Here is a 27,683-nt window from a genome sequence, read left to right as displayed (position 1 = left end):
GAGGCAGAATTACTAACCCTGGAGTAAGGAAGAGATATACTTTTTTACTAGAGACCAACAGACTTTGCTGTTTGCTGAGAAAATCAAGTTACCCACTTCCATGCAAGCCCTGAAATAATTTTTACTATTTAAAAGTGTTTTTAAATAGCAAACATTCTTAGAAAAGCTAACGATCAGTCAGCATTAAACAAATGTGAAAGCCAAGATCTGCGGCTGCTTGTTTGAGTAGGTTGCTGTCTCCATGCTTGCCTCCCTAGTGAATGGAGTGAGGGAATTAAAGTGCCCTTTTCCATCGTACACTCTGAGATCTATGATCTATATTTCATGTCAAGTTGCAGAGGAAGTAGAATTGATAGATCCTATGGGCCCGGCTCCCTACTTAGCCCTCCCCCACTTTATTACAGAAAGCCCATTTAAATGACTGTCAGCATAATCGATGAAGGACAGGATTGTTGTGGACACTGGTGTTTTGCCTGCAGAGGCATGAAAGGCCCGGGCGTGCCCTTTCCCTCACCCACACGGTTCTCCCAGCTCGCTCAGGAGGTCAAGAGGCAGGAAGCTCATTAGCCCTCACCCCACATGCATTGAGTGGGAAAGCTGGGCTGCCTGGAAATGCTCATTGCTCCCAATTTCAACATCAGGAACGGCTTATAATGACCTGGGAATTCCTTCACTGAATGGCTATGGAAATAAATATGCCAAGATCAAGGTTAGGGAATGACCTCAGGCATGGTTTGTTCATCTAAGAATGGGAACCCACCAGCTCCCTTCTCCCTCCCAGTCAGGCCTTTCATCTGGGGGCATCTGGTGCCGCCCTCCCCACAAACCTCTTGGGCCCCTTGACACTGGTCCCTTAGCAGGTATCTGTTTTGATGGGAGGAAATGGCTGGGCTTCCCAGTCACACAGGTCAGTCACCCTGTGCTCAGAAAGTTCTGAAAGAGGCTGGCAGGACGGGCTGCACGTGCGCAGCCTGCAGGCACTAGAAAACCTGAGTGCCTCGGGATGTACAGACCATTGGCAGCGCTGTCTGCTATCCTGCAAACCATCTTGCTCTTTGCATTTCCTGTCTCTTGACTGAGGAGCAAAGAACAGCAGGCAGGAAGCTGGCACGAGGCACAGCCACAGGATAGAAGGCTGAATTCTCCCCTGCCGGGCAGCTGTGTGCACTACAGCCCAGGTACTTCTTGCTCCTACTTTGCATCCTCCTGACAAGGGCGTTACCATGGATCCAGTGCTGAGTGGAAGGATGCTGAGACTAGGACCCCACCCAGCCGCTATCCAGGTTCTGTCCTCGCCCAGGGCTGGCTCCTTCTCTCCAGGCCAAAGGGCCTGCTCCTCTCCAGGCGAGTCAGCCACCCGAGGCTGCCACACTGGAAACCAGCTCACACCCAGGGCATCTGTTTGGGTATCTTCCACAAGGGGAATGGGCATCTAGTTGGCCGGAATGACTAAGGGATCCGGGGAGGCTGGGCTGAGCCCGACCTGCATGCCAGACATATAAGGAGGGAGCCCCTAGAATGGCCTTCGTATCTTGCCTGCCATCCTACCTGCCTGCAGCCACTTCTATGGGGCCAAGTCATCAGCTGTGACCGCCAGGGGCTGTGAACCTCACCTCTGCTGAAGTGCCAGGCAGTTCTCCCTCCTGCCCTGGGCAAGGCATGACACAGGAAAGTAGAATGGAGAGTACGGGGCAGGCTGGCAAACTTCCTTAGCCAAATGGCCGCTTCACTCCTTTCGTGGGATAGTATGTGTCCTGAAAGGACACTCTACATCATTTGCAGCAGGAAAACCTGTTTTCTTTTTAACTTATTTAAAAATTTTTTTTTTTTTTTTTTTGAGACAGGGTCTCACTCTCTCACCCAGATTGCAGTGCAGTGGTGCCATCTTGGCTCGCCACAACCTCCACCTCCCAGGTTCAAGTGATTCTCCTGCCTCAGCCTCCTGAGTAGCTGGGATTGCAGACGTATGCCACTACCACCCAGCTAATTTTTATATTTTTAGTAGAGATGGGGTTTCATCATGTTGGCCAGGCTGGTCTCGAACTCTTGGCCTCAAATGATCCACCCGCTTCAGCCTCCCAAAGTTCTGGGATTATCTTTGTTGCACCTTCCCCCCTTTTGTTTTGAGATGGAGTCTCACTCTGTTGCCCAGGCTGGAGTGCAGTGGTGCGATCTTGGCTCACCACAACCTCTGCCTCCTGGGTTCAAGCGATTCTCCTGCCTCAGCCTCCTGAGTAGCTGGGACTACAGGCACATGCCACCATGCCCAGCTAATTTTTGTATTTTTAGTAGAGACGGGGTTTCACTATGTTGGCCAGGCTGGTCTCGAACTCCTGACCTCATGATCCGCCTGCTTCGGCCTCTCAAAGTGCTGGGATTACAAGCATGAGCCACAGCGCCCGGACTGCTGCATCTTCTTAACATAAAATAAAGGTGCAAATCAGATTAGGACAGCTCGAGAACTAGTGAATGTGTTACCGTATTTCTTTCTTTGTATGTAAACTAGGCACTAAATGCACTAAACGCACATGTGTGCAAAACACATACTCTCAGGTCTCACCAACACATCTGGAGTACTTATTGTGGGCCATGCATGCTTGTGCATGGACATCTCATTTAGTCCTCACAAAGGCCCAGAGAGGGGCATATTATTGTTCCTGCTTAAAGATGAGGACAAGGGAAGATGGGATAATTGGGCAGTGTCACATAGTTGGTGATTAAGTGAGCCAGGATTCCAACCCAAAGTGTCCAAAGACCTTTTGACACTCGGGCCCAGGCTTGCTGCACAGGCACCACCCCGGAGAGGGCAGGCTGTGTCCCTTCCAGCAGTGTTGGGAGGTGGCAGGGAACCGAGGATAACAGGTTAGACTAGAAAATTTAGTTCCTCTCTGCTTTTAACCTGCCACCTCCCAGTTTTTCTTTGGGAAAATCACTCAGGCCCTCTGGGTTTGAGTTGCATTGTCTGTGAAACACTTCACAGAGCATTGGCCTCAAAGTTCTTTTCTAGCTGTAACAGCCTGCGAGTCTGTGAAACCAATTGTTAACTGCACGACAGACTGACTCCTAGAGAATGCGCACAGCCCAGCAGCTCAGACCATTACTACGGAAAGAAAGAAAAACATCATGGCTGCTGCTTCCTGCTCCTGACAGTGAGTCACATTTAATGTTATTATATTAACAGAGCTGTCATTTCTACACCTCTTTGTGGACTGTCATGTCTACTGTCAGGGGTGCTGAAAGACTCTGGTGATGTAGTCACTCTTTGCGGGGGCCCTCCCCCAGGGAACACCTGTCAACAGAAAACACTGCGTTTCACTCGGCTGCTATTAATATTTACAGCTGGAGGCCCTCTCTCCCTAAGGCTCCTCACTTTCGAGATTCTGGTTGCATTCAACAGACATTACAAGTTCCCAGCAGAGAGGAAATACAAGGCGCCTGCTGCACTCATTACAGTGGGGCCATGCTGGGTGGGCAGATGGGCTTTCTTATCTCCCGAGGACCTGAGGTTCAGCAGCAGGTAGAGGCCCGAGCTAGCTGGCACTGGCACCCCCTCCAACCCTGCCTTGCACTAGTCAGGTCTAGAAATGGCACCTGCCTTCCAGTTGGAGAAAGCAAATGTGTCCCCGCATTGCCCCATGTCACTTCGGGGTATATAGACAAGTCTTCTGGAAAAATTATATTCTGTTGTGGACTCGGGGCACGTGAATGGATGCAACTTTGATTCCAAAAGTGGCTCCACTGGGGCTATCAATTTTCACCCAGTTCTTGCCACCAGAGGGGAAAGGCCCAGCCTTCAGAGCTCCATGAATTCTGCTGCCTGTTAAGTTACTCACAAATTGCCGGGCTATCAAGGGAGAGTTGGGGTTTAAAGCATCTCTTATTGGCTGCCAGCCACAGTTTCACATACTATTGGAATTCAATATTAGCAATGACTTCTTGGAGACAGGAAGTGTCTGAAATTGCTCTGTCTAGAAAAGTGAGGGTCGATGGATTTCTTAATAAATATGTAGAGTGAGAACTTCTGTGAATCCGTACTGACTAACGCTGAATAGTACTTATACTGATTGTGTTCTTGGTATTCCAAAACCAAGTCAGACCAACCTGTAAACCAAATGTTTTCTCGTGGGACGTAGAATTGCAAGGGCTTGCCAGTGCCAGCTCTTGCTGGGAAGTGAGCTAGTGCAGCTCTCAAACTCATCCGCTTTCTCCCCAGAGCCGCTTGATTCATGCTGGTTTGGTTATCTTGGAGACAAAACTAAAGCTTCTGGTAGGAGTTGGATTTTATTTATTTAAGACTATTAGAGGACCAAGATTAGAGGGTGTGTTGTCAGATTGGGTGCATGTTCTATGCAGGTACTGGGGATTCAGTAGTCAAGACAGCCCCACTCCCTGCCCTCGCAGACTTAGTCCAGAGATGACACTAAAGTGTGGTCATTACCATCCTGCAGGGTGTCCTGGGGGTTTCGGAGACAGGCTCCCTTAAGGAAGTGGAGTGATATCTAAGGGATGTAGATGATGATCCCTGAGGGACGTAGACTGCCCCTAGGTGATGAAGGTGAACGAGTTTGTGTCTCAGACAGAAGAAACAGCATACTCCAAAGGCCAAACGTAGGACATGGCACAAAAGGAGTGGGCAACCGATGAGCAAGTGTGAGTCGGGGAGCGGGGTTGGTTGAAGGAGGAGATGGTTGACAGGAGCAGGAGCCAGGCAATGGAGATCTTGGAAGTTGGATAAGATTCTGGACTTGATTCTAGAACAGGGTTTCTTGGCTTTGGCGCTACTTACATCTGGGGCTGGATAATTGTTTGTTGTGAGGCAGGGCAGGAGGCTGTCCTGTACATTGTGCGATGTTCTGCAGCATTGCTGGCTGGGCTTACAACATGCCAGTGGCACCTCCCAGTCATGACAATCAAAAATGTCTCCAGTCATTGCCCAGTGTCCCCTGGGTGATGAAGTTGCTCCCTGTTGAGAATCATTGCTCCAGGGGCAGTGGGGAGCCACTGAGGGGTTTTGAGCAGCAGCCGATAGCAGGAACTCTGCAGTCTTCGTTGCTACAGCCATTTCCTCTCTGCCTTGGGCTGAGCTTCTCGTGAGCATCAAAAGTTGTAGGAGAAAAAGAGTTGATGTGCCTTTCTGCTATGGGTATTTTTCAGAAACTGGAACTATCAAAACTTTCCTCTTCTGATGAATTGGTATACTTACTTTCATAATATAAAGAACCCTATCCTTTTCCCTCTTTGCTTTGGTGGCCAGAGAGCTTAGAATTACTGTTTCTACTCAGGTGCATGGGCCTGTCCGGATCGGTGTAAGTCTAAGTTGCCTACCCAGGCCCTGCGGTTTACAGACATCAGTCAAGTGGGGGTGGGAGGGCGGGGGTAGGCGCCACAGTGCCTGGAGGCTGCACATCTCTGTCTTCCCTCCAGAGGGCAGCAGGCCCTCAGCTCCCACTATGGGGCCTTTGTAGAATCTTTGGATTGTTCAAGAAACACAGGAAGTCCAGATTTCTATGTAAAACCTCCCAAGTTTATATATTGGCAATAAATTCAAATGTTCAAATGTGTGTAAGACAAGTACCAGGCCAAATCAAATTGTCTTGGGGCTATTTTCTGCTCGAGGGCCAGTTTGTGACCTCTTTTTTTTTTCTTTTTTCTTTTCTCTCTTTTTTTTTTTCTTTTTTTGTGAGACAGAGTCACTCTGTCACCCGGGCTGGCATGATCTCGGCTCACTGCAACCTCTGTCTCCCAGGTTCAAGTGATTCTTGTGCCTCAGCCTCTCAAGTAGCTGGAACTACAGACACCCGCCACCACACCCAGCTAATATCTGTATTTTTAGTACAGATGGGGTTTCACCACGTTGGTCAGGCTGTTCTCGAACTCCTGACCTCAGGTGATCCGCCCATCTCGGCCCCCAAAGTGCTGGGATTACAGGAGTGAGCCACCGTGCCCGGCCTCCAGTTTGTGACCTCTTGATGGGTGTTTTTTGTTTTGATTTTTTAAAAAACATATGTTTTTTATATATATATATACACATATATAATTTCATTTATTTTATTGCTTTGCTTTTTCCATTTGCTTTTGTTTTCATCGTTTTAATTTCATTTTGGGGGAGGAGTAGGGGATTGTGCTAGGGTATCTTCTCTTCACTCTCCCAGATCCATCTTGCAGCTTCCTCCACTTTGCTCTGTGTCCTGGGAACGATCAGGCTCTCTTGCTCTGTGACTTATGTGGAGAGGCCCTGCCAGCATCTGCAGGTGGGAAGGAAGTGAGGCTGGAATACAGATTCCCCAGCCCACTCCCTGCTGGGTAGGCTCAGGTCCTGGCTCAGGGCAGACAGCCTTGCCTCCAGCTGTCCTCTCCAAGCTCTGGAGTCTGCTCCTGGTCCTGGTCCTTCTAGGGCGGGTGAGCTGCGGAGCTGTGGCATCTTCATCCTCACCCTGTTGGTTTTCCTCAACCCTGCCTGGATCTTTGTGCATAGTCCCTTCATTAAGCTTCCCTCAATTAGCTAACTTGAGGGTTTTGTTAGCTTCCTACCAGGGCCCATGGCTACTAAAAAATAAGTAATTTAGTGCAGAACATAGGAAAGTTGGAGGGTTGTTTATATGAACAAAACATAAATAATAGACTGGTCTCAGAGGATGTGTATTGGCCGTAAGGACGGGAAATCATAACTACATTAACAGGGAACATGCCTAGATTCCCATTCATTAGATCAAATCTGCTTCACATGACATGATTTTGAACCTTGACTTAAAGTAGCTCATGCCATTTTCATGTAAAACTGTGTTTATCCTGCAGGAAAAAACATGGGAAGTGTGCCCTAGAGGTGAAATGTGTGAGGAATGTCTCAGGAGCCTCACTTGCCTGTTCTCATGATTGCTTATTTTCTGTCTCCTTTGCTGGCTTCTCTTTGGCCTCTCGCTCATGGAATGCAGTCTGGATGTTTCTAGGCAGCACAGAGTAGAGGTTAAGATCAATTGCCTTTAAATTAAGTTAACATTCGTGCTGCTGTCTTGCCTCTTATCATGTCACATGTATAGCTGTGGAGAAGGAGGCGATTCCTTCTCTCTAAGTTTCAATGCCCTCAAAATGCAACCTCCCAGGGTGGCAGAAAGGATGAAAGAAGCAAATGTAAGGAAAACACTTATTGCTCCTGGCACATGGGGTGCCCAGTAACTGGCAGAGATTATTAACAAATCAAGCCCTGTTGCCCAGAAAGCTGTTAACCGTTAACAGTTTGTGCGTTAATGTGAACATCTGCCCATTTACAGTATGCAATAAGCTTCATTTGGTGCAATGACCTTGAAGCAATGCATAATTCTAATTGTTCTCTGAATCATCAGAGAAAGATTGAGTTAAATTCAATCTAGTGTTCAATATATTCTTATTGCTTCCATGCTTAGAAAATTCCTCTCATATTATCCATCTCCAGTCCTTTGGCACTCCTCCCACATCACGTTTCTTGAAGATTGCAGATAGTGGTTCTGAGACGACATTTGCAAATCCCATTAGCAGTCTGCAATTACAATCCCTCTACGTCTGGAGACCAAAACTCATTTAAAGCAGCGTGTTGCTTCCTTCTATCTTTTCATTGATTTGGGGCTACAGTTCTCATTTTATGTGCCAGTTTCAGTGAGAAGCACATGCTCCCAATGTACTCTTAATTTGCCAGGATAACAAATTTCATCTTAAAATCAGTATGTCACTTGCTGGGACCAGAGGGCCAAACATGCTAAGTTGGAAAAAAGGAAGACCCAATAAAGCCAACACAGAGTAAAGGGAAAAAATAACGAACCCTCTCTTGGTACCCGTTGCTAACTCTGTATCCAGTGTGAGACTTGATTCTCTCTTAAAACCTGGATCACACACCCTTCCTGCAAATATAAATAACTCTATCCCTTAGCCTCTTATTCAGTGGCAAGTTGGTACAATCACAAACTTGGATTATAGGCTGCCACTCTCTCATTACATGGTGCTTAGTTCCTTAACTGTGTGACTAATAAGGTCAGCAATATCTTAGCTGGCATTTGTTGAATATTTACTACATACCAGCACTTTGCAAAGATTATCATGCAATCCTCAAACAAACCTATGAGATGGAAGCTCTTGTTACTGTCACTTTACTGATGAGAGAGTTTGAGTGTGGCCTGGATGGAGCCCAGCGGTCCCAGCAGTATGTGATGAGCAAAGTCACCTCTGCATTGTCTCCCTGGAGAGACAGAGCATGGCCTGGAGAAGGGCTTCCACAGTCAAATCAGCACCCTGCTGACCTGCAAGAAGCAATGTGTAGGCTCAAGGGAGGTGGTCCCTGATGGAAGGCGCCAAGATGCCAAGCCAGGTACAGCAGGACAGGAAGGGAGGGAACGAACGTAAGATGGTGGGGAGAGGGTGCTCCCACCTCCCTATAAGCATCATGTAATGAGAGAGTGGCAGCCTATAATCCAGGTTTGTGATTGTACCAACTTGCCACTGAATAAGAGGCTAAGGGATAGAGTTATCTATATTTGCAGGAAGGGTGTGTGATCCAGGTTTTAAGAGAGAATCAAGTCTCACACTGGATACAGAGTTAGTAATGTCTACCAAGAGAGGGTTCGATATTTTTTCCCTTTACTCCCTTGCCCTCTGGTGACCATGAGTCTACTCTCCATGAAGCATGAGTTCAATTGTTTCCATGTTTAGTTCCCACGTATGAGTGATGGTTAATGGGTGCAAAAATACAGTTAGAATGAATAAGATCTATATTTTATATCACAACAGCATGTCTATAGTTAACAATAATTTATTACATATCTAAAAATAACTAAAAGGCCCAGCACAGTGGCTCACGCCTATAATACAAACATTTTGGGAGGCCACGACGTGCAGATTGCTTGAGTCCAGGAGTTTGAGACCAGCCTGGGCAACATGATGAAACCCCATCGCTATAAAAATGCAAAAATTAGCCAGGCATGGTGGCGCATGTCTGTGGTTCCAGCTACTCAGGAGGCTAAGGTAGGAGGATCGTTTGGGCTCTGGAGGCAGAGGTTGCAGTGACTTGAGATTGTACCACTGCACTCCAGCCTAGGTGACAGAGTGAGATCTCATCTCAAAAAAAAAAAACCAAAAAGCAAAAACCCAATAAAAATAACTGAAAGAGTGGAATTGGATTGTCCTTACACAAAGAAATGATAAATGCATGAGGTGATGGACACCCCAAATGCCCTGTTGTGGTTATTATGCATCATATGCCTGTATCAGAACATCACATGGACCCTGTCAGTGTATACCCCTATTATGTACCCATAATAACTAAAAATTTTTTAAAAAAGAGTGCTCCAAGTAAGTGAGCCACATGCACAAAGGCCTGGAGATGGGAATGACACATCCAAGGAACTTCAAGAAGGCTGGCATGGCTGGATCTGAGTGAGTGAGTTAGGCCATGAGATCAGAGAAATTGGCAAGGCAAGGGCTGGTCTTTGCATGCTGTGGGCCTTGGTCAAGATTTCTGATTTTATTCTGAGTGTGATAGCAAGCCGTTAAGATTTTGAGATAAAGAGTTACATGGTAAGGTTGGTGTTTTAAAAAGGTGATTCCAGCTGCTGTGTGGAGATGTGTCTGCAAATGGGGGGGAAAGTGGGGAGGCAGTTGGAAGCACTATCATAGATAGGCGAGAGAGGATGGCGGCTTGGACCATGTGCCATTGTCTGAGTCAGAATCTAAGCTGAGAGTAGCGCAGGCAGAACCTGCTGATGGATGGTGATTTAATGGTTAGTATTGAGTGTCAACTTGATTGGATTGAAGGATGCAAAGTATTGTTCCTGGGTGTGTCTGTGAGGTGTTGCCAAAGGAGATAAACATTTGAGTCAGTGGACTGGGAGAAGCAGACCCACCCTCAATCTGCATTGGGACTATCTAATCAGCTGCCAGTGCAGCTAGAATGAAAGCAGGCAGAAGAGTGTGGAAGGACTAGACTGGCTGAGTCTTCCTGACTTCATCTTTCTCCTGTGCTGGATGCTTCCTGCCCTCGAACATCGGACTCCAAGTTCTTCCGCTTTTGGACTCTTGGACTTACACCAGTGGTTTGTCAGGGACTCCCAGGCCTTCAGCCACAGACTGAAGGCTGCACTGTCAGCTTCTCTACTTTTTAGGTTTTGGGACTCAGACTGGCTTCCTTGCTCCTCAGCTTGCAGATGGCCTATTGTGGGACCTCACTTCGTGATCATGTGAGTCAATACTCCTTAATAACCCCCCCTTCATATATACACCTATCCTATTAGTCCTGTCCCTCTAGAGAACCCTAATACAGACAGGATATGAGAGATGAGGGAAGAAAGTGGTCAGAGGGATCCCAGGGCTTCGACTGGGCAACTTGGTGAATGAGGGTATTATGCACCAAGGTGGGGAGGAGCCGTTGTGGGGGCAACAGCAAGAGAGTTCTGTTTGGAACATGCGAAGTTTGCAGTGGCCATTAGTCACTCAAGTGGACCTGTGTGAATTTTACATGTCAACCTGGCTGGGTTATGGTGCCCAGATATTTGATCAAACACCAATCTGGATGTGGCTGTGAAGGTAATTGTTTAAAGATGAGATTAACATTTAAGTCAATAGATTTTGAGTAAATTAGATGGTCCTCTGTAAAGCGAATGGGCCTTATCCAATCAGATCAGCTGAAAGCCTTAAGAGAAAATGGCCGAGGTCTCCCATGGAAGAAGGAATTCTGCCACCAGTCTCCCTCCAGACTCCAGCAACATCACCTCTTTCCTGAGTCCGCAGGCTGCCGGTCTGCCCTTCAAATTTCAGATGTGCCAACCCCTATAATCACATGAACAAATTGCTTAGAATAAACCTCTACACACACACACACGGATGCGCACACACACATACACACACACAGACGCACACACACACATACATGCACACACACAATTAGTTCTGTTTCTCCGGAGAACCCTGATTAGTACAACATTCTAAAACCCAGAGACCAGAGGCTAGAGTTCGAAAATTTAGGAGTTATCACTGTATAGACTAGAGATAATTTAAAAATTTCCAGCAGCCCTGTTTAAAAAAGTAGAATCAAAAGACATCAATTTTAACATATTCTACTTAGCCTAAAATGTTATCACTTCAGCATGTAATTAATACAAAAACATTACTATTTTACATTATTTTCCCATATTAAGTTGTCACCGTTGGATGTGTTTTCACAGTGACAGCACATCTCAGTTGGACCAGCCTCATTTCAAGTGCTCAGTAGCCATGTGCGGCTGGCAGCTGCCATACTGGATAGCTCAGAGCTAGACGGTATTGAACCTCTGGGGCTGGGCAGGAGCACTTCTAATGCATGTGCAGGTAGAGCAGAGCAGAGAACAGAGCCAAGACTGAGCCTAAGGCTTTCAAATGTTTAGAGGTTAAGAAGAGAAGGAAGATCCAGCAAAAGAGCCTGAGACCAGTATCCAATGAAAAAAATGAGAGATGAGAGTGTGGAACCTGAAAGCCAAGAGAATAAACAGCACCAGTGGTCTATGAGATGCAGGTGAGAAGTGACCGTTGGATGTGGCTAGATAGAGGTCACTGGTGACCGTGACAAGAGCAATTCAATGGAATACTGAGTTGAAAAGCTGACGAAGAGAAGGGCAGATGAGAATGTGGAGAGCGAGAGTGCAGCCAGCTTCCTGGAAGAGAGGAGACTGGCGTGGAAGGGAGCGTAGAGTGGGGGCATGGCTGGAGGAAGGTGGGGACTAGGACATAGTGGGGTTTTTTTGTTTTTGTTTTTGTTTGAGACAGAGTCTCGTTCTCTCACCCAGGCTGGAGTGCAATGGCGCGATCTTGGCTCGCTCCAACCTCCACCTCCTGGGTTCAAGGGATTCTTCTGCCTCAGCCTCCTGAGTAGCTGGGACTACAGGCATGTGCCACCACACCCAGCTAGCTAATTTTTGTATTTTTAGTACAGACGGCGTTTCGCCATGTTGGCCAGGCTGGTCTCAAATTCCTGACCTCAAGTGATCCACCTGCCTTGGCCTCCAAAGTGCTGGGATTACAGGTGTGAGCTGTAATCCACAGCGCTCAGCAGGATGTAGTGTTTTAAACAAGAGGTCCTATTGCACTGTTGGAGAGGGATTCAGTACAGAAGGAGAAATGAATGGTGCAGGCAAGAGACAGTGATCAGGAGTGGGAAAAGAAGCCCCACTTAGGCTTAAGCTGGCATTGAGGCGGGATCCAGGACAGAGCGCTTGGGTACAAGTGCTGGTGTGTCCACGTGGTGCTGGGAGGATGGGGCAATGCTTTCTTGGGGAGTGAGCATTTGGAAAGGGAAGGGAGGGAAGAAAGATGTGATCCAATCTTCCAGAGAGTGGCAGAGAGAAGTGATTAGGTGAAATGGTTCGTGAACCTGGACACCTGTTAGAACTTCCTGGGGAGCTCTTACAATACACCAAAGCCTGGGCCCTACCACAGACCAATTGAAGCAGGATCTCTTAGGTTAGGTCTCAGGAACGAGTATTTTATAAAATCTCCCCATGTGATTCCAATGGCATCCAAGTTTAGTGAACTGTAGGGTGGCCAGCTGAGTCATATGAAATTGAACCTGATGCCGATGAAGCGTTTTCTATTGAAATTAACATAACAATCTCCAGGAGACAGAGCTTTGGACAAAAAGCCCTCCGGTCCAGATCAATTGAAAGAGAGGCCATCGTGGTCCATGGTGTTCAGATTTACAGAGACAATTATTTCCATCATGGGATGTATAGAATAGAGGCAAACACAGTGTCGTCATTGTAGCCATCTAAGGGTTACCATTCGCCCTGCTGGGAGGAACCCAAATCAGGAGAGGAAGGAATAAATTCAGAAGTAACATTCACACACTGTGCTTAAGAAACTCTACTAAAGGCTGTTCCTGGGAAGAGTGGGCTGTATATTAGCAAGAGCCTGAAAACCAAAGGGAAAGAGCTTGAGGAGTAGTTACCTGGTAGACTAGGTATTCCTCTATTCATTTGTTCACTCAACATTCGATGTATGTTTATTGAGCACTTACCTATTATGTGCCAGGGGGAAGTTTTTACGAAAAGCAAGAGTTGACAGCATGGAGCAGTCCCTGTGTGTGTCGGCTGCTCAGCAGTCACCACCAGAAGAAAATTGTCAGGGACCCTCCAAAGAAAAATGAGAAGGTATCGTGGGCGAAAACAGCAGAGATAGATAGAAGCTGCATCATCTTCATCCCGATCTGAAATGGAATCAAATCATCCTCAGAGATCTCAATCTGCCTACCCTTAAGGAAATGAGTGAGAATGGCCAGGAACCTATTCTCAGGGAGGCTCTGGCCTCTTCATTCCCCCACAGCGCCATGTCTACTGTGTGCCAGGCATGTGCTGGGATTGGAAACATGAAGCAGACACGGCCCACCTTTCAAGGAGCTTGCAGCTTAGTAGGAAGAGAGCCAGAGTGGAGTTGCATCTCAGACAGCAGTTAGGTGGATTCTCAAGTCAACATTAAGGAGAAAATCAAGTCTAACCAAAATTACCTTGGGAAAAAAGAATTCTCCAGGGAGATGGGAGGCTGGCATCTGAAATACAGCCTCTCGTAAATACAACGCAGCCAGTTTTCCTGCAGCATTGGGACAGATGGCCGTCTCTGTGGCTGAGCACCAGAGGAAGCAATCAGCTTGGCTTGCATTTCGAGGTCATGTTGTATGAAAAAGATGTATTGTCACTCTAAACACTGGTGTGCGAGATGCTCGCACCTCGGAGAGGCTCAGAACTGGATGCAAACGTTGGCAGATCCGCTCTTTGGGGCATATGCTTATTGTGGGGAAGGGCTGGCAGAACCACACACTTTATTTACATTGTTTTTCATTTAAAGTTTTCTTTGAGCACCTACAGTTGAATTCGCTTAAGCTAAATGTGGATGTAATAGGACCAATTGAGAAAAGGCAACTGGGAGGCCACTGGAAGTGTGACACCCTTGCCAGAGGAGGTGAGACTTAGGACAGGAAGATGCCACAGGCGCCCCTTTCTCCAAGGCTCTGAGCATTCCAGAGGGGCCAGCCACGGGGTCCAGTATTTGTGTGAATGCTGAAGCAAGAGGGAGAGCCCCACCTGACTTCTCCCCCATCCTCTGCAGAAGACCCCACCCCATGAGGACCCTCTAGTGGCCTTGCAAGGAGGGAGAGGCAGCAGGGTCCCTTCAGAAAAGGTCTCAGGGCCCTGCCTCTGCATCCTCTATATGGCCTCCTTCCCTGGAGACCTCACGGAAGACTTAGCCCTCGTTCTCTTCCTAAAGTCAAACCAGAGGCACTGCACGGAGGTCCGGGTGGACCCTCATCAGTTCTGTCCTGCGCCCTGGAAGGGGCTGGGCTGCCTGTGCGATTCACGGGGGCCTGTCATCACTGCTCCCTGCTTGTCTTCTGACCTTCCCCCTCTGACAAGCCTGTTCCCTCCCAGCCCACGCCTGGAGTCGCCTGCTGGCCTGGCCAGCTTTGTCTGACTTTTTTGCTGAAGAAGGGGATCAAGCTAGATTCCAGCAGCCGGCTGGCTTCCCAGGTTGTGGCAGGCCTTGTCCACTTGGAGGACATCTTGCCTTGTTTGCCCACTGAGGCCCTCGTGTAGACGGACCCTTGCTTGGCTTTGTAGCTCCAAACAAGGATCTGAAGGTGGACTTCCGGGAACACATTCCTGCCCAGCTAAGGCGCCAGAGGTCCTGCAGGTGGAGGGAGACTCCTGGGATGGCCAAGGATGCTCACTGGTCCGTGAAGCTTGCTGAATAGTTATGACACTCTTGGGGCTTACTTCTCTATGCTAACCACCCTACAACACGTGCTCACAAAGAGAGAGAGGTTTTCTGCTTTATGGCTGCTCCAACCTCGTGTGGTCTCATGTCCCTTCCTGTTCTTGCAGGATCGCTGCACTGACCTCCGCATGAGAGGAGAGGGCAGAACGTGGCCCACCTCTCGTCCTAAGAAAGCAGGGGCCGTCCACGGCCTGCCCACTGTCCGATGACTCCAGGTGGCATAGACCCTTTCTTATGCTTGTTTGTATGTGATTTTCATGTTTTCGTGCCTGACAAGGGGAAGTGGTTAGTATACAAGTGGCACATCAACACCATTCTGGTAATTCTTTCTAAATGGAATTTTCCAACAATTTTTATTTCCAGAAGTCCCATGGATCCAAACAGACAAACAACGGAAGAGCAAAGGGAAATAAATGGTTATGAGTGTTCATCATAGAAGCACAAAGAGCAAAGCTCCTTGCAAAGTCCTTGAGGCCTCCTGCCTCAGACCTTCCCTGGCTCTCTGTCCCCAGGCATCATCAGCTGATGCAGAAGGGACTCTGCCTGTCTTTAGAGAGAGAGAAATCAGGATCAGGGCTCTGCCACCTTCTCTGCTAAGTCCACTAACCTCCTGCTACTCACTTCTTCTCTCTTTGGCCTGTGTCTCATGTTTCATTAAATTTTATTAAATGTCCTTTCTGGTTCCCATCACTTCTGGAAGCTTGCTTTTGTCTGGCCACCACCAGAACAAGCCAGGGAGGGAGGCACCTTGTTCCCACAGTGGCACCAGTTATCTGTTAAATGAATGAATTCAAGTGTGCTGCCTGCCCGGGTTAATAGTCATCGCCCTGGGGAGGAGCACCAGCACCTCGGTCCTCATAGATTGAGATTGTGGCCAAGAGGATGGAAGCTGTGTAAAGCGGAGCCAGAGCACAGTTGGCTGCAGCTAGAGATCCTTGTCCCTGGCCCTCACTCCCAGCCTGCACTCCCTCCCCATCCTTTCGCCCGGGACACACACATCTTGCCTGTCTCTTACAAGCCAGAGCTAAAACAGAAAGCAGATATTAACCCAGCTAAGAAACTAAAAGGAACAACAAGAAGTAAAGAGATTAAGACAAACAAAATGTAAGAAGGAGATATTAAAGGGTAGTAATTTGTTTTTATGAATAAATATATTCAGGTAAGTAAAAATTAAGAAGTGGATGATAAAAGGGTGTCAGCTAAAAGGAATGAGGAAAATTTTAAAGATAGAAGACAAAACGTTAAGGGAAAAATTCTAGACAACAACAGGAAGGAAACTAAGGTGGTTAAAAATGGATCAAGTTGGAAACTAGAGGCCTCAGATCTTAAAGAATTAGAAAGCTAAGTAAAGTAAGCAACTTTCTACGTAAACTAATAAAATATTTTTGAACAGTGCAGAAAACGAAGGCTCTTAAAGCTATTAACCTGGGCAGGCAACACACGTGGAAGGTCACTGCAAATAAGATGCCGATACTTTACAAGGCAGCAGTGGGGGTTCCTGGAGTCTCCTCAGGCAGAGGTCACTGTGGTGAAGGGTCCCTAGCAGGCCTCATCAGGGCCCAGGTCGCCGACTGTCCACCTTGCCTCGTGCAGCCGGTCCCTGTTCTCTCTGTTCCTTCTGAAATGCTGGTGAGGTCTGAGGGCCCTGGTCTTTGAAAAGTGCTGCCTTTCCTGAGTCTGGCTCAAGCCTCAGAGCTCGTGAGACTCATGCTGGGAGTGAGAGCCCCTCCCCTCCCGTGGCACCCCCTGCTCCCTCCCACTGGGGCACAGGATGCATGATCACACATGGGTTTCCGCACACTCCTCGTTTTGGGGCACACGCAAGGTAAAAGGCCCTTTTGGGCTCCAGAAAAGAGTAAGAGTGAAAAGACAGATGACAGAGGACAGAAATAACGTTTAGGTATGAATATTTCAAGCTACTTACAAAAGCTATCTCACTCAGTTGGCAATAGCAGTGTGTCCATTGTACAGGGGGAAACCCTGAGGCCTGTGACCCGTTTCCCAACCCCTTTAGCCGCCACAGTACCGTGCACTGTGCTGGTTTCAGCGCTTTCGCATCTGATTCTCAGTTCTTTCTGTTTTTCATTGAAGCCATATTTGTTTTCTCTTCAGCCTGCTGATTTCTGGCCCACCGTCAATTCTGACTGGTGCCCAGCTTCCCTCTTGATATGTGTGTGTTACACAGACTCTCTGTATCCCAAACAATAGAGCGATGAAATCTCCAGCATGAGATTTGAAGTGCTGCTTTCATTTTGTCCACTAAACAGTAAGAAAGCCACACAGGTTCCTCACAAAGACTTCCATGGCTTTCCCAGGAGAAGGGTCATCTCCATAGATGTGACTGCATGATTGTGACATTAATAACAGCCCTTTCTATGAACAGGCACAAAGACACTAAGTCCCTAGTTCCCTGATGATTTTTCTTTTTCTTTTTTTTTTCACTTTGAACTTTTTAATATCTAAGAACTTTCTTTCTTTTTTATTTATTTATTTATTATTATTATACTTTAGGTTTTAGGGTACATGTGCGCAATGTGCAGGTTAGTTTTTTTTTTTTTTTTTTTTGAGCCAGAGTCTCGCTCTGTTGCCCAGGCTGGAGTGCAGTGGCGCCATCTCGGCTCACTGCAAGCTCCGCCTGCCAGGTTCACGCCATTCTCCTGCCTCAGCCTCCTGAGTAGCTGGGACTACAGGCGCCTGCAACCACGCCCGGCTAATTTTTTGTATTTTTGGTAGAGACGGGGTTTCACCGTGTTAGCCAAGACGGTCTCGATCTCCTGACCTCGTGATCTGCCCGCCTTGGCCTCCCAAAGTGCTGGGATTACAGGTGTGAGCCACCGCGCCCTGCCCCCTGATGATTTTTCAAGAGGCAAAGTACATACCTTACCAGCAGAGACGAGAGAAACCTCTAAGTCAATCCACGGGGCTACGTACATCTTCAGTGCCTTGGCAGATACTCGCAGCCTTCTAGACCTCGGCTCCTGCCCTGTGGAACCTGTCATTGGATCAGGTAGATCACACGAGGTGGCTGACCAGGCAGATGTCATTAACTGCCCAGTGGGTGCAGAGATGCCGAAGCAATGAGTCCAGAGGCAGATCAGGACTCACCTGTGACCACGGGCACAGGTGCCTGAACGCCTGCTCCTCACTCATAAACCAGAATTCATCATGACACCCACCTCTGAGGGGACGCGCACGTGTTCACGGGGCTCATCTATGTCAAGCATGACTGGTACATGGTATTCACCCAGTGAAGGAGGAGCGTGCAGAAACCCACGTGTGATCATCCATCCTGTGCCCCAGTGGGAGGGAGCAGAGGGTGTCAGGGGAGGGGAGAGGCTCTCACTCCCAGCATGGGTTTCACAAGCTTGGAGGCTTGAGCCAGACTCAGGAAAGGCAGCACTTTTCGAAGGCCCGGACCCTCAGACCTCACCAGCACGCCAGAAGGAGCAGAGAGAACATGGACCAGCTGCCCGAGGCAAGGTGGACAGCCAGGGACCTGGGCCCTGCCGAGGCCTGCTAGGGACCCTTCACCACAGTGACCTCAGCCTGAGGAGGCTCCAGGAACTCTTACTGCTGGCTTCTAAAGTATTGGCATCTTATTTGCAATGACCTCAGCCTTAAGAGTCTTCGTTTTCTGCACTATTTGAAAATATTTTATTAGTTTACATAGAAAGTTGCTGATTTTAGTTTTTCTAAGTAAAGCTAAGTGGGTTTCTAATGGGTTAAAAATGAGGGTGCAGACAGTGTAGACCAGTCAGGAGGGCTGGACTGAGGGTGCTGGACCCAGGAGAGGGGACAGGGCTGGAATTGTGGCTCTGCTTGATGGCAACAATGTGACCAATCTAATCTATGTAGCTCAGTAGTCCTCAAGCTGGGAGTGATTTTGTCCCCCAAGAGATATTTGACAATGTCTGGAGACATGTTTGTTCTCGCAAAGTGGGGAGGTGCGCGGCCAGCATCTACTGGGTGGGAGCTAGGGATGCCTGTCAGCACCCTGCAATGCCCAGGGTGGCCCTACAACCAAGAACTGTCAAGCCCCAATATCAGCAGTGCTGCGGTGAGGAGTGCTGCCCTGGATGAAGCTGTGGTTCTCTGGTGAACATATTAGCAGGTGGATGTTCCTGGACACTACTCCAGAGATGCTCAATTAGAATATTTGAGATAAGTTACCTCCTGCTCCCACCCTCCCCACCTGTATACATAGTACAGAGGTTCAGAAGCAGGCGGGCCCTGGACATGGCACTTAACAAACTGCTCTCCAAAGTGGAGGTTAACCACGGCACATATGTAACGACGGACAGGCTTTGCACGCTGAAGTTTTCCAAACCTTTCCAAGCACCTGACCACATCAAGTCCTAAAACAGTCCTTTAAGTTCAGCTTTATTCCCCTTTTATAAACAACGAGGCAGAAATACAGGGAGTTTCATGTGCTCATGGTAGCGATATCCACCAAGTGGCAGAATGAGGACTTGAATCCAGCACCCAGCTCAGTCCCTGGTTGGCAATAACAAATGTTTGTTGATTGGATGAATGATTGAATAAATAAATTCAAGCCCTCTGACTTCAAAATTCATTTTCTCTCCACTCTTGCATGATACCTCTTTAACTATCTCATAAGGTGCTTAGAAGATGTAATGAAACTAAACCTGTATGAGTTATGATAAAAAAAAAAATGAGCAAAGACTTGCTTTTTCCGTACAACTGACTTCGAAGTTGCTGAGACATTCAAATCCAGTAATGGAAAACTATTAGTCTATGAGCCTGAACTTTCAAAGAAAGGGAAGAATGACCTGTTGAGACTTGAGCTGATAATAAGTGATGTTACTGAACAGCACAGTGTTCTCTATTTCCAACAATTGTTTATTTAGTGAAACTGCTTAGGCCATAAAGGGTTAAAAATCAAGGCTCATTAAAACAGTCCCAGGAACCAAGAATTTTCAAATACGCACTTTAGAAGTTTGCCCCCTGGTGGACAGAGGGGAAACTGCAAACAATGTCAGGGAAATGTGATGGTCTAAGTCAGGCAGCATTTCCCCTTCCTGTTTGTCTGAGGTTCTTCTCACTCAGCAAACAAGGAAGCCACTCTGATGGTCTGGACTGTGTCCCCCAAAGCTTCATGTGTTGAAGCCCTAACCCCTAGTTCCTCAGAATGTGACTGTGTTTGCAGGTAAGGCCTTTGAAGTGGTGACTAAATTAAAATGAGGCTGTGAGGGTGGTTTGGCCCTGGTCCAATCTGACGGGTGTCTTTTTTTCTTTTTTTTTTTTTGAGATGGATTTCTGCTCTTTGTTGCCCAGGCTGGAGTGCAGGGGCACGATCTTGGCTCACTGCAACCTCCGCTTCCCGGGTTCAAGCAATTCTCCTGCCTCAGGCTGGAGGCAGTAGCTGGGACTACAGGCGCACGCCACCATGCCCAGCTAATTTTTGTATTTTTAGTATAGTTGGGGTTTCACTGTGTTGGCCAGGCTGGTCTCCAACTCCTCACCTCAAGTGATCCACCCACCTAGGCCGCCCAAAGTGCTGGGATTACAGGCGTGAGCCACTGCACCTGGCCTGACTGATGTCTTTATAAGAAGAGATTAGGGCCGGGCACAGTGGCTCACACCTGTAATCCCAGAACTTTGGGAGGCCCAGATGGGTGGATCACTTGAGATCAGGAGTTGGAGACCAGCCTGGCCAACACAGTGAAACCCCGACTCTACTAAAAATACAAAAATTAGCCAGGCACGGTGGCATGCGCCTGTAATCCCAGCTACTTGGGAGCCTGAGGCAGGAGAATCACTGGAACTCAGGAGGCAGAGGTTGCAGTGAGCCAAGATCACACCACTGCACTCCAGCCTGAGCAATGGAGTTAGACTGTCTCAAAAAAAAAAAAAAAAAAATGATTACACGGAGACCCCAGGGGACTGTGCACAGGGAAAAGCCACGTGAGGACACGGCGAGAAGGCGGCCATCTGTGAGCCAAGGAGTGAGGCCTCGGAAGAGACCCACCCTGCAGTCTCCTTGATCTTGGACTTCCAGCCTCCAGCACTGGGAGACAATCGGTATCTGTTACTGAAGCCTCCCAGGCTGTGGCACTGCGTTATGGCAGCCCTAGTGGACTAATGTAGCCATCATTCAGGAACAAGTTTTCCCAGTGACAAGGAAGTTAAGCATTCAGTCCATTACCGAGCTTTAACTTTGTAAAAGTGAAAGCTTTAAACTTGTTAACTTTAAACTTGTGTCTAATTTATGAAGGGGCCTCTTTGTGGTTAATTGCAGTCTAATTCAGATGAAACCCAAACTATGCATCCATGTGAAAAGGTCGGGGCCTCACCATGGAGCTTACTGGTAGCACATTGTTGATTCAAAATGAGCATTTTCTCACCTGTCTGTGCCCCTTTGGGTCCCTAGTAGGACTATGTCTCCATTTGTTGAAAATTTTAATTTGAAAAATTTGAGAACCATCATTTGTTTCTTATTGCAAAACTTATACGCAAATATTGTAGAAAATGTAGACCAGGAAAAATAAGAAAATAAAATCGAATGAGTCCCTTGCAATCAGAGCTGATCCTGTTAACATTTGTTATTTCTCATCCACAGTGGGGTATTTTTTTTCTTTCTGTGAATATAGATGAATAGTTTTGGTTCATTTACAAAAATGGGACCACCTTATACGTATTGGTTTTAACTTTTTCTCACCAATAATCTGTCATAAACAACTCTCCACATCATCAAATATTGTTCTACAGTACCATTTGTATGGCTTTTAATCTTTTATTGCAATAATATATCTTAATTTAATCTATAGATGGATATTTCATTCTTTTCTAATTATTATTATTATCATTGCTATTGTAAGAGACAATGTTATGATGAACAACTTGGTAGCCTTTGCTTATATCCATGATTATTTTCTTGGAATACTAAATTTTGATTTTTAAAATTTAAATTTTACCACTGGTAAATGAGGGAAAATCCCTATATTCCCAACCAATAAATGATCTAAACCAGACAGCAGGAACACAGTGATCATTGCTGACGTCCGAAAATATTCACCTTTAGACCGAATTGTGAGGATGATGGCAATTCATGGAGGATGGCTGGGAAGTTAATCAGCAGGGAGGAATAAGGAAGAAAGCAGGGAGAACGTCCATGCCTTTCCATAGCTCGGCTGAAAATGAAGCTGCCAGAAAACAAGTAAGGAAATAAAAAGACAAGTAAAGAGAGCTAAGGAGTGGAGAATACGGTTGTTAAAAGGAGTGGAGTGAGAAGGCCGTGGTTTGAAGACCTGATATGACTGGCATGCAGAACGCTCCTGCTCCCCATAAGGCTGGCTGGCATGTCTATTGTCCACCGTGTGCTTTCGGGGGACTTGGAATATTTAGCTGGTTTGCCACCATTGCCCAGAGCCCCTGCCACTGATATGTGCGCAGGAAACAAGAAGTACAGCATTAGATTTGGCAAAGCATGAAAAGGAGGCAGAGCTGCTGAAGGAAGAAAATTCATCTAACACTTTACAAAGTAAAACAAATAAATTTGAGTGTTCTGTTTCACATCTCTGATCGCTTCATTCATATGGAAAATTCAAAATTATCTGCAATGGACATATATTCAGGGTGCCCAGTCTAGGCCATTTCTTTATGTACCACTTTGGCCAGAGAGGAGTGTGTGTGTGTGGATGTGCATGTGTGGATGTGGGTCTGCGGGTGTGTGTGTGCAGGTGTGTGTGTGCATGTGCACTCCTGTGCTTTAATTAACTGTATTAGCCCTTAGAAGAGTGATGCTTATTGTGTCAGAAATGGGCCAAGACTTCTATAGTCACACAACTGACTAGAAAAAGTTTCTTAGGTATGCAAAGCAAGCACATTCTAGGAGAATGTTTCAAGCTACATGTCCCGGTACCTGCCTTGTTGGCCTGGTCCCAAGCCTCTTCTATGATGATGCCCCTCAGCACTTCCTTGCTATCCTCTGTGTCTGTCTGTGAACTCTTTTGGCTACTTGTGGTCAACTTTTGGCCCCTGACACTTCCCTCCCCGACTCTGAACACAAGCCTACAGCACCACTTGCTCATGGGAGCCTGTGTGGGTCCTGTTGTCCCTGGGGCCTGGCCCTACACTACTCTGGCATGGTAGACCAGCAAGCAGGTTTACAGTGTGGGAAACACAATCCTCAGAATGAGATTGGCCCTGAATCCAATTTTTTTTTGAGACAGAGTCTCACTCTGTCACCAGGCTAGAATGCAGTGGCGCCATCTTGGCTCACTGCAACGTCTGACTCCCTGGTTCAAGTGATTCTCCTGCCTCAGCCTCCCAAGTAGCTGGGATTACAGGCACCCACCACCATGCCCAGCTAATTTTTGTATTTTTAGCAGAGATGGGGTTTCACCATGTTATCCAGGATGGTCTCGATCTCCTGACCTCGTGATCCGCCTGCCTCAGCCTCCGAAAGTATTGGGATTACAGGCGTGAGCCACCGTGCCAGGCCCTGAATCCAATTTTAAGAGATTGACATTGCTTTATAATCCAGCCATGGCATTCGGGATTTTGGACATCCAGGTGAGGAATGTAATGATGAGCACAGAGATGTTTCCTTGAAAGGAGGGACCCTTGCCTGAGAAGGAAAGCCTGTGGCTGCCTCTGACCCAGTTGGTCATCTTGGGACAGGTGCTATGGTCCCAGGGGGCTTTGTGGAGCAGGTCACCACCATCATCATCATCACAGAGGACTTTTGTGACATGAAGCTGAAGTCCACAGCTCAACGGGGACCTGTGATGAGATCTGGAGACCCATGAAGAGGGAAAAGCAAATTAAAGCCATGATGAGATACTAGTACACACTCACCAGGATGTCTAAATAAAAATCATGGACAACAAGTGCTGGCAAAGATGTGGAGCAATAGGAAGCCTCATAAATTGCTGATGGGAATGTATTAAAATGAATGGCAAAAAGAGCAATTACTTTTGCACCAACCTAGTAAGTTGATACAACCACTTTGGAAAACTTGTTGGCAGTGTTTATCTACAGCCGATTGTATGCATATTCTACAGCTTAGCAATTCCGCTCCTAGGGGTACACCCATCTTAAGTGCATGCACTGTGCACCAAAAGACGTGCAAAATTGTTTGGAGACGCACAATTTGTAATTGTCCTATTTGCCCATCAAGATTTGAATAAGCCAATAAAAGGTGGGATATTCTCACAATGGAATACTATTCATCTATGGTCCTCAAGTGTGGCATCAGCCAGCCTAGGCAACGTGGTGAAACCCTGTCTCTACAAAGAATACAAAAATTAGCCTGGAGTGGTGGGTATGCACCGACAATCCCAGCTCCTCAGGAGGCTGAGGTGGGAGGATTGTTTGCATCTGGGAGGTCAAGACTGCAATGAATCATGATTGCGCCACTACACTCCAACCTGAGCGACAGAGTGAGATCCCATCTTAAAAAATAAAGTGCGGGTCAGGCACAGTGGCTCATGCCTGTTATCCCAGACCTTTGGGAGGCTGAGGCGGGAGGATCACGAGGTCAGGAGATCAAGACCATTCTGGCTAACGCAGTGAAACCCCGTCTCTACTAAAAATACAAAAAAATTAGCCGGGAGTGGTGGCGGGTGCCTGTAGTCCCAGCTACTCGGGAGGCTGAGGCAGGAGAATGGCGTGAACCCAGGAGGCAGAGCTTGCAGTGAGCTGAGATTGCACCCCTGCCCTCCAGCCTGGTCGACAGAGCGAGACTCCGTCTCAAAATAAATAAATAAATAAATAAATAAATAAATAAATAAATAAATAAAAAAGTGTGGCATCAGTATCACAGGACAATCTGTTAGCATACTCTGGAATTTTATCTCAGACCTCCTGGGTCAGAAACTCTGGGGGTGGGGCCAGCAATCTTGTGTTTTAGCCAGCCCTCCAGGTGACTTTGGTGAGGGCTAAAGTTTGAGAACCTGCTATATAGCAACAAGACTGAAGAAACTACAACTCCAAGCAAAAATATGAATCTCAGCCATAATGTTGAGCAAAAGATGTCAGACGGAAAAGAGTGCATGTTGGAAGATTCCATTTATACAGAGCTCAAAAACAGGCAGAACTGTTTTGTGCTGCTGGAAGTCAGTTATGGGTGAGGCCTGTGAAGCACCTAGAACAAAATATAAGGGGCTAGATGTGCTTGACCTTGAGAGGGGAGGCCTCCTTACACTGTGCACCCCAGGCTCCTCACCCTTTCCTCACACTTGGTCAGAGTGGTGATTATTCTGGATGGTGTGGGCTAAAGACTTCACACCTTCTTGAAGGTGAGTGATCCAGGGTAATCCGTGAGGGCATCCAGGCATTACTATTGTTCTGTGTCTCCATCTGGGTGCTGTGTGCACCAGGGTGTTCAGTTCCTAAATATTCTTCAACCTGTACACTTACGGCTGGTGCACTTTTCTATATATAAATATGGAATAATCTTTCAATAAAAGATTAACTACATATCCAATGGGAATGATGCCCTCATTTCAGGATGAATGGCCTTGGAGTCATTGCTTTCATGCCATCATGGGTCGTGTGTGTGTGTGTGTGTGTGTGTGTGAGAGTGTGTGTGTGTGAGTGTGTGTGAGTGTGTGTGAGAGTGTGTGAGTGTGTGAGAGTGTGTGAGTGTGTGAGAGTGTGTGTGAGTGTGTGTGAGTGTGAGTGTGTGTGAGTGTGTGTGTGAGTGTGTGTGTGTGAGAGTGTGTCTGTGTGTTTTAATGGGCTTAGAAAATATAAAAAAAATTCAGGGTCAAATCCGGTAGATTATACATAAAAATTTTTTTTTTCTAAAAAAATGACATGAGGTTTCCGATGTAGCTTAAATGGACTCTAAAGGCCTTTGCCAAGAGAAGGGAGTTCCAAGTGTGCTCTGAGTGTGGGAAAAGCTTTGGAATGAGAGTATAACTTCCCAAGGGGCTTCTCTGAGGGGCCCCTCCCTGAAGCCTGTGATTTCTGGCACAGGCACTAACAGATCAGCCAGTGAAGTGTCCCCATCCCGTACCACCTGCATTCTCAGAAAGTGGTGGTTTCTGCTTGACTCCTTACCTCTATTTAACTTCATGCCTTGGTGAGCGCTATGGATGGCTTGTTTTACCTGGTCTTTGAATGCAAAGGGGAATTGTCTCCCCAGGCCGTGCTGCGAGCAGCTGGGCTGGAGTCAGTGACAACACACAGAGGAAGCCAGATCTCGGGAATCCAAAGCATTCTGTGCAGACTCTGAAGGAAACAGGAACAGCTCATTCTAGCAACTCCCGCCTGGATGTGGGGATGACTCTGATGGAGGAGAGGGCTGTTGGCCAGAACAAACCCCCGCTGACTCCTGACACTGGCCCTGGAGCCAGGCAGTGGTCGATTTCTGAATAAAGTTGCCTCCGGAAGCAGAGTGACAAATGGCTCCCTAGCTCTGACTTTGAATAAAAAAGCATGAATGCCGCAGCAAAGCCCTACAGCGTCCTGTGTGACCGAAGAGGGCTCAGCCCAGCCTGCCCGCTGCCCTCCCTAGGTTCTAACCTACCCTGAGGACAGTCCCCGATCCTGACCCCCCCCTGCAGACCCCGCTTCTGACCCTGCCAAGGTCAGCAGGGACGCGGTGACCAAGTGCTCCTGCACAGGAAATATAATGACCTAACCAGGCCTGGCAGAAGGACGGGTCAATGTGGTGAGCAGCCAATGGAGAATAGCTCTGTCTCTTTCAGCATTACTTCACTGTCTAAACTCCCCTGGAATTCTATTGGATACCTAAGTATTTCAGCAAATGTGCTATCCCACTCTTCCTCTAAAGTAAGCGCCTGCTGTCATTCAGTTCAGCATCCAGGTGCTTATGTGAGGAATCAGCCGTGGTTGCTTTGTCTGCCAGTCTGCCCAGCAGGGGCCACCTCCTTCCACCCCCGGAGGCTCAGCCTCACCCAAGCCCTGCCCCCTCCCTGGGGTGCGGCCACAGCCTCCCTTATTCCCATCCTTGCCCCCTTCTCATCCCATCTCTCCTCCAGGAGAAGCCAGAGCCTGGCAGACACAGCAGCGGGATCACGGCCTTCCTGAGCCCAGCCCTCCTGAGCCCAGCCCTCCTAAGCCCAGCCGTGCAGCTCCTGAGCCCTCTCCATTAACCATGGGTTTCTGATGCTTTGGCCTCTTGAGGCTCTGCTGACCCTAGAGAGGCTGCCTCTCCCCATTTAGCCAGGTCCTAGAGAGAGCAAATGACTGAATGCAAGCACCTTTCATATGCAAAGCAATTAAGCCAGAGCTCACACCCCACTACCCCACTATGCTCCTGGCCACTGTCCCCTGGCCCTAATCACCCCAGGGCCAGGTACCAGACAAGTAGGGACCGTCCCATTCCCAGGGCCTGCGGAAATTACTCAGACCAGCCAATCCTAAACCTACTTACCCTGCCTTGCCTGTTCTTTCCCATGAAAATCACAATCAACGTTCCCGCCCATGTTTCCCTTCACTCCCTCGCCCCTGCTCCCCCGCCCCCACCCCTTGCTTCCCCAGGGCGCCCCTGCGGTGTGGAGTGCTCCCAGATCACTTTTAAATGGCAGTCCGCTCCTGATCTGTTGGCCTTGCCATACCTGAATAATAATAAAACCTACATTCTAAAACATCCTCAGAGGGAAAGCCAAGGTCTTCATGTGGTCTGGGCTCTGCTGCCCACTCCCGGAGCCACTGGTTACATATGGTTATTGAGCATTTGAAATGTGGCTGGTCAAAACCGAGATGTGCTGTGAGTGTCAAATACACCCTGGGTTTTGAAGACTTAACACAAAAGAAAAAAGAATGCAAAAAAAGCTCATCCATTAGTTTTTATTATCAACTACATGTTGAAATAATAATATTGTAGATATATTGAGCTAAGTAAAACACATTGTTTCCTTGTTTGGGTTTTTTTTAGTACAGCTACTAGAAAATTGAAAATGACTCATGTGGCTCCCATTCTATTTTTTTTT

This window comes from Pongo abelii, chromosome 14 (assembly GCF_028885655.2).
Source record: "Pongo abelii isolate AG06213 chromosome 14, NHGRI_mPonAbe1-v2.0_pri, whole genome shotgun sequence".
Classification (NCBI taxonomy): domain Eukaryota; kingdom Metazoa; phylum Chordata; class Mammalia; order Primates; family Hominidae; genus Pongo; species Pongo abelii.
The sequence above is the reverse complement of the archived record's forward strand: the minus strand, read 5'-3'. Positions refer to the sequence as shown.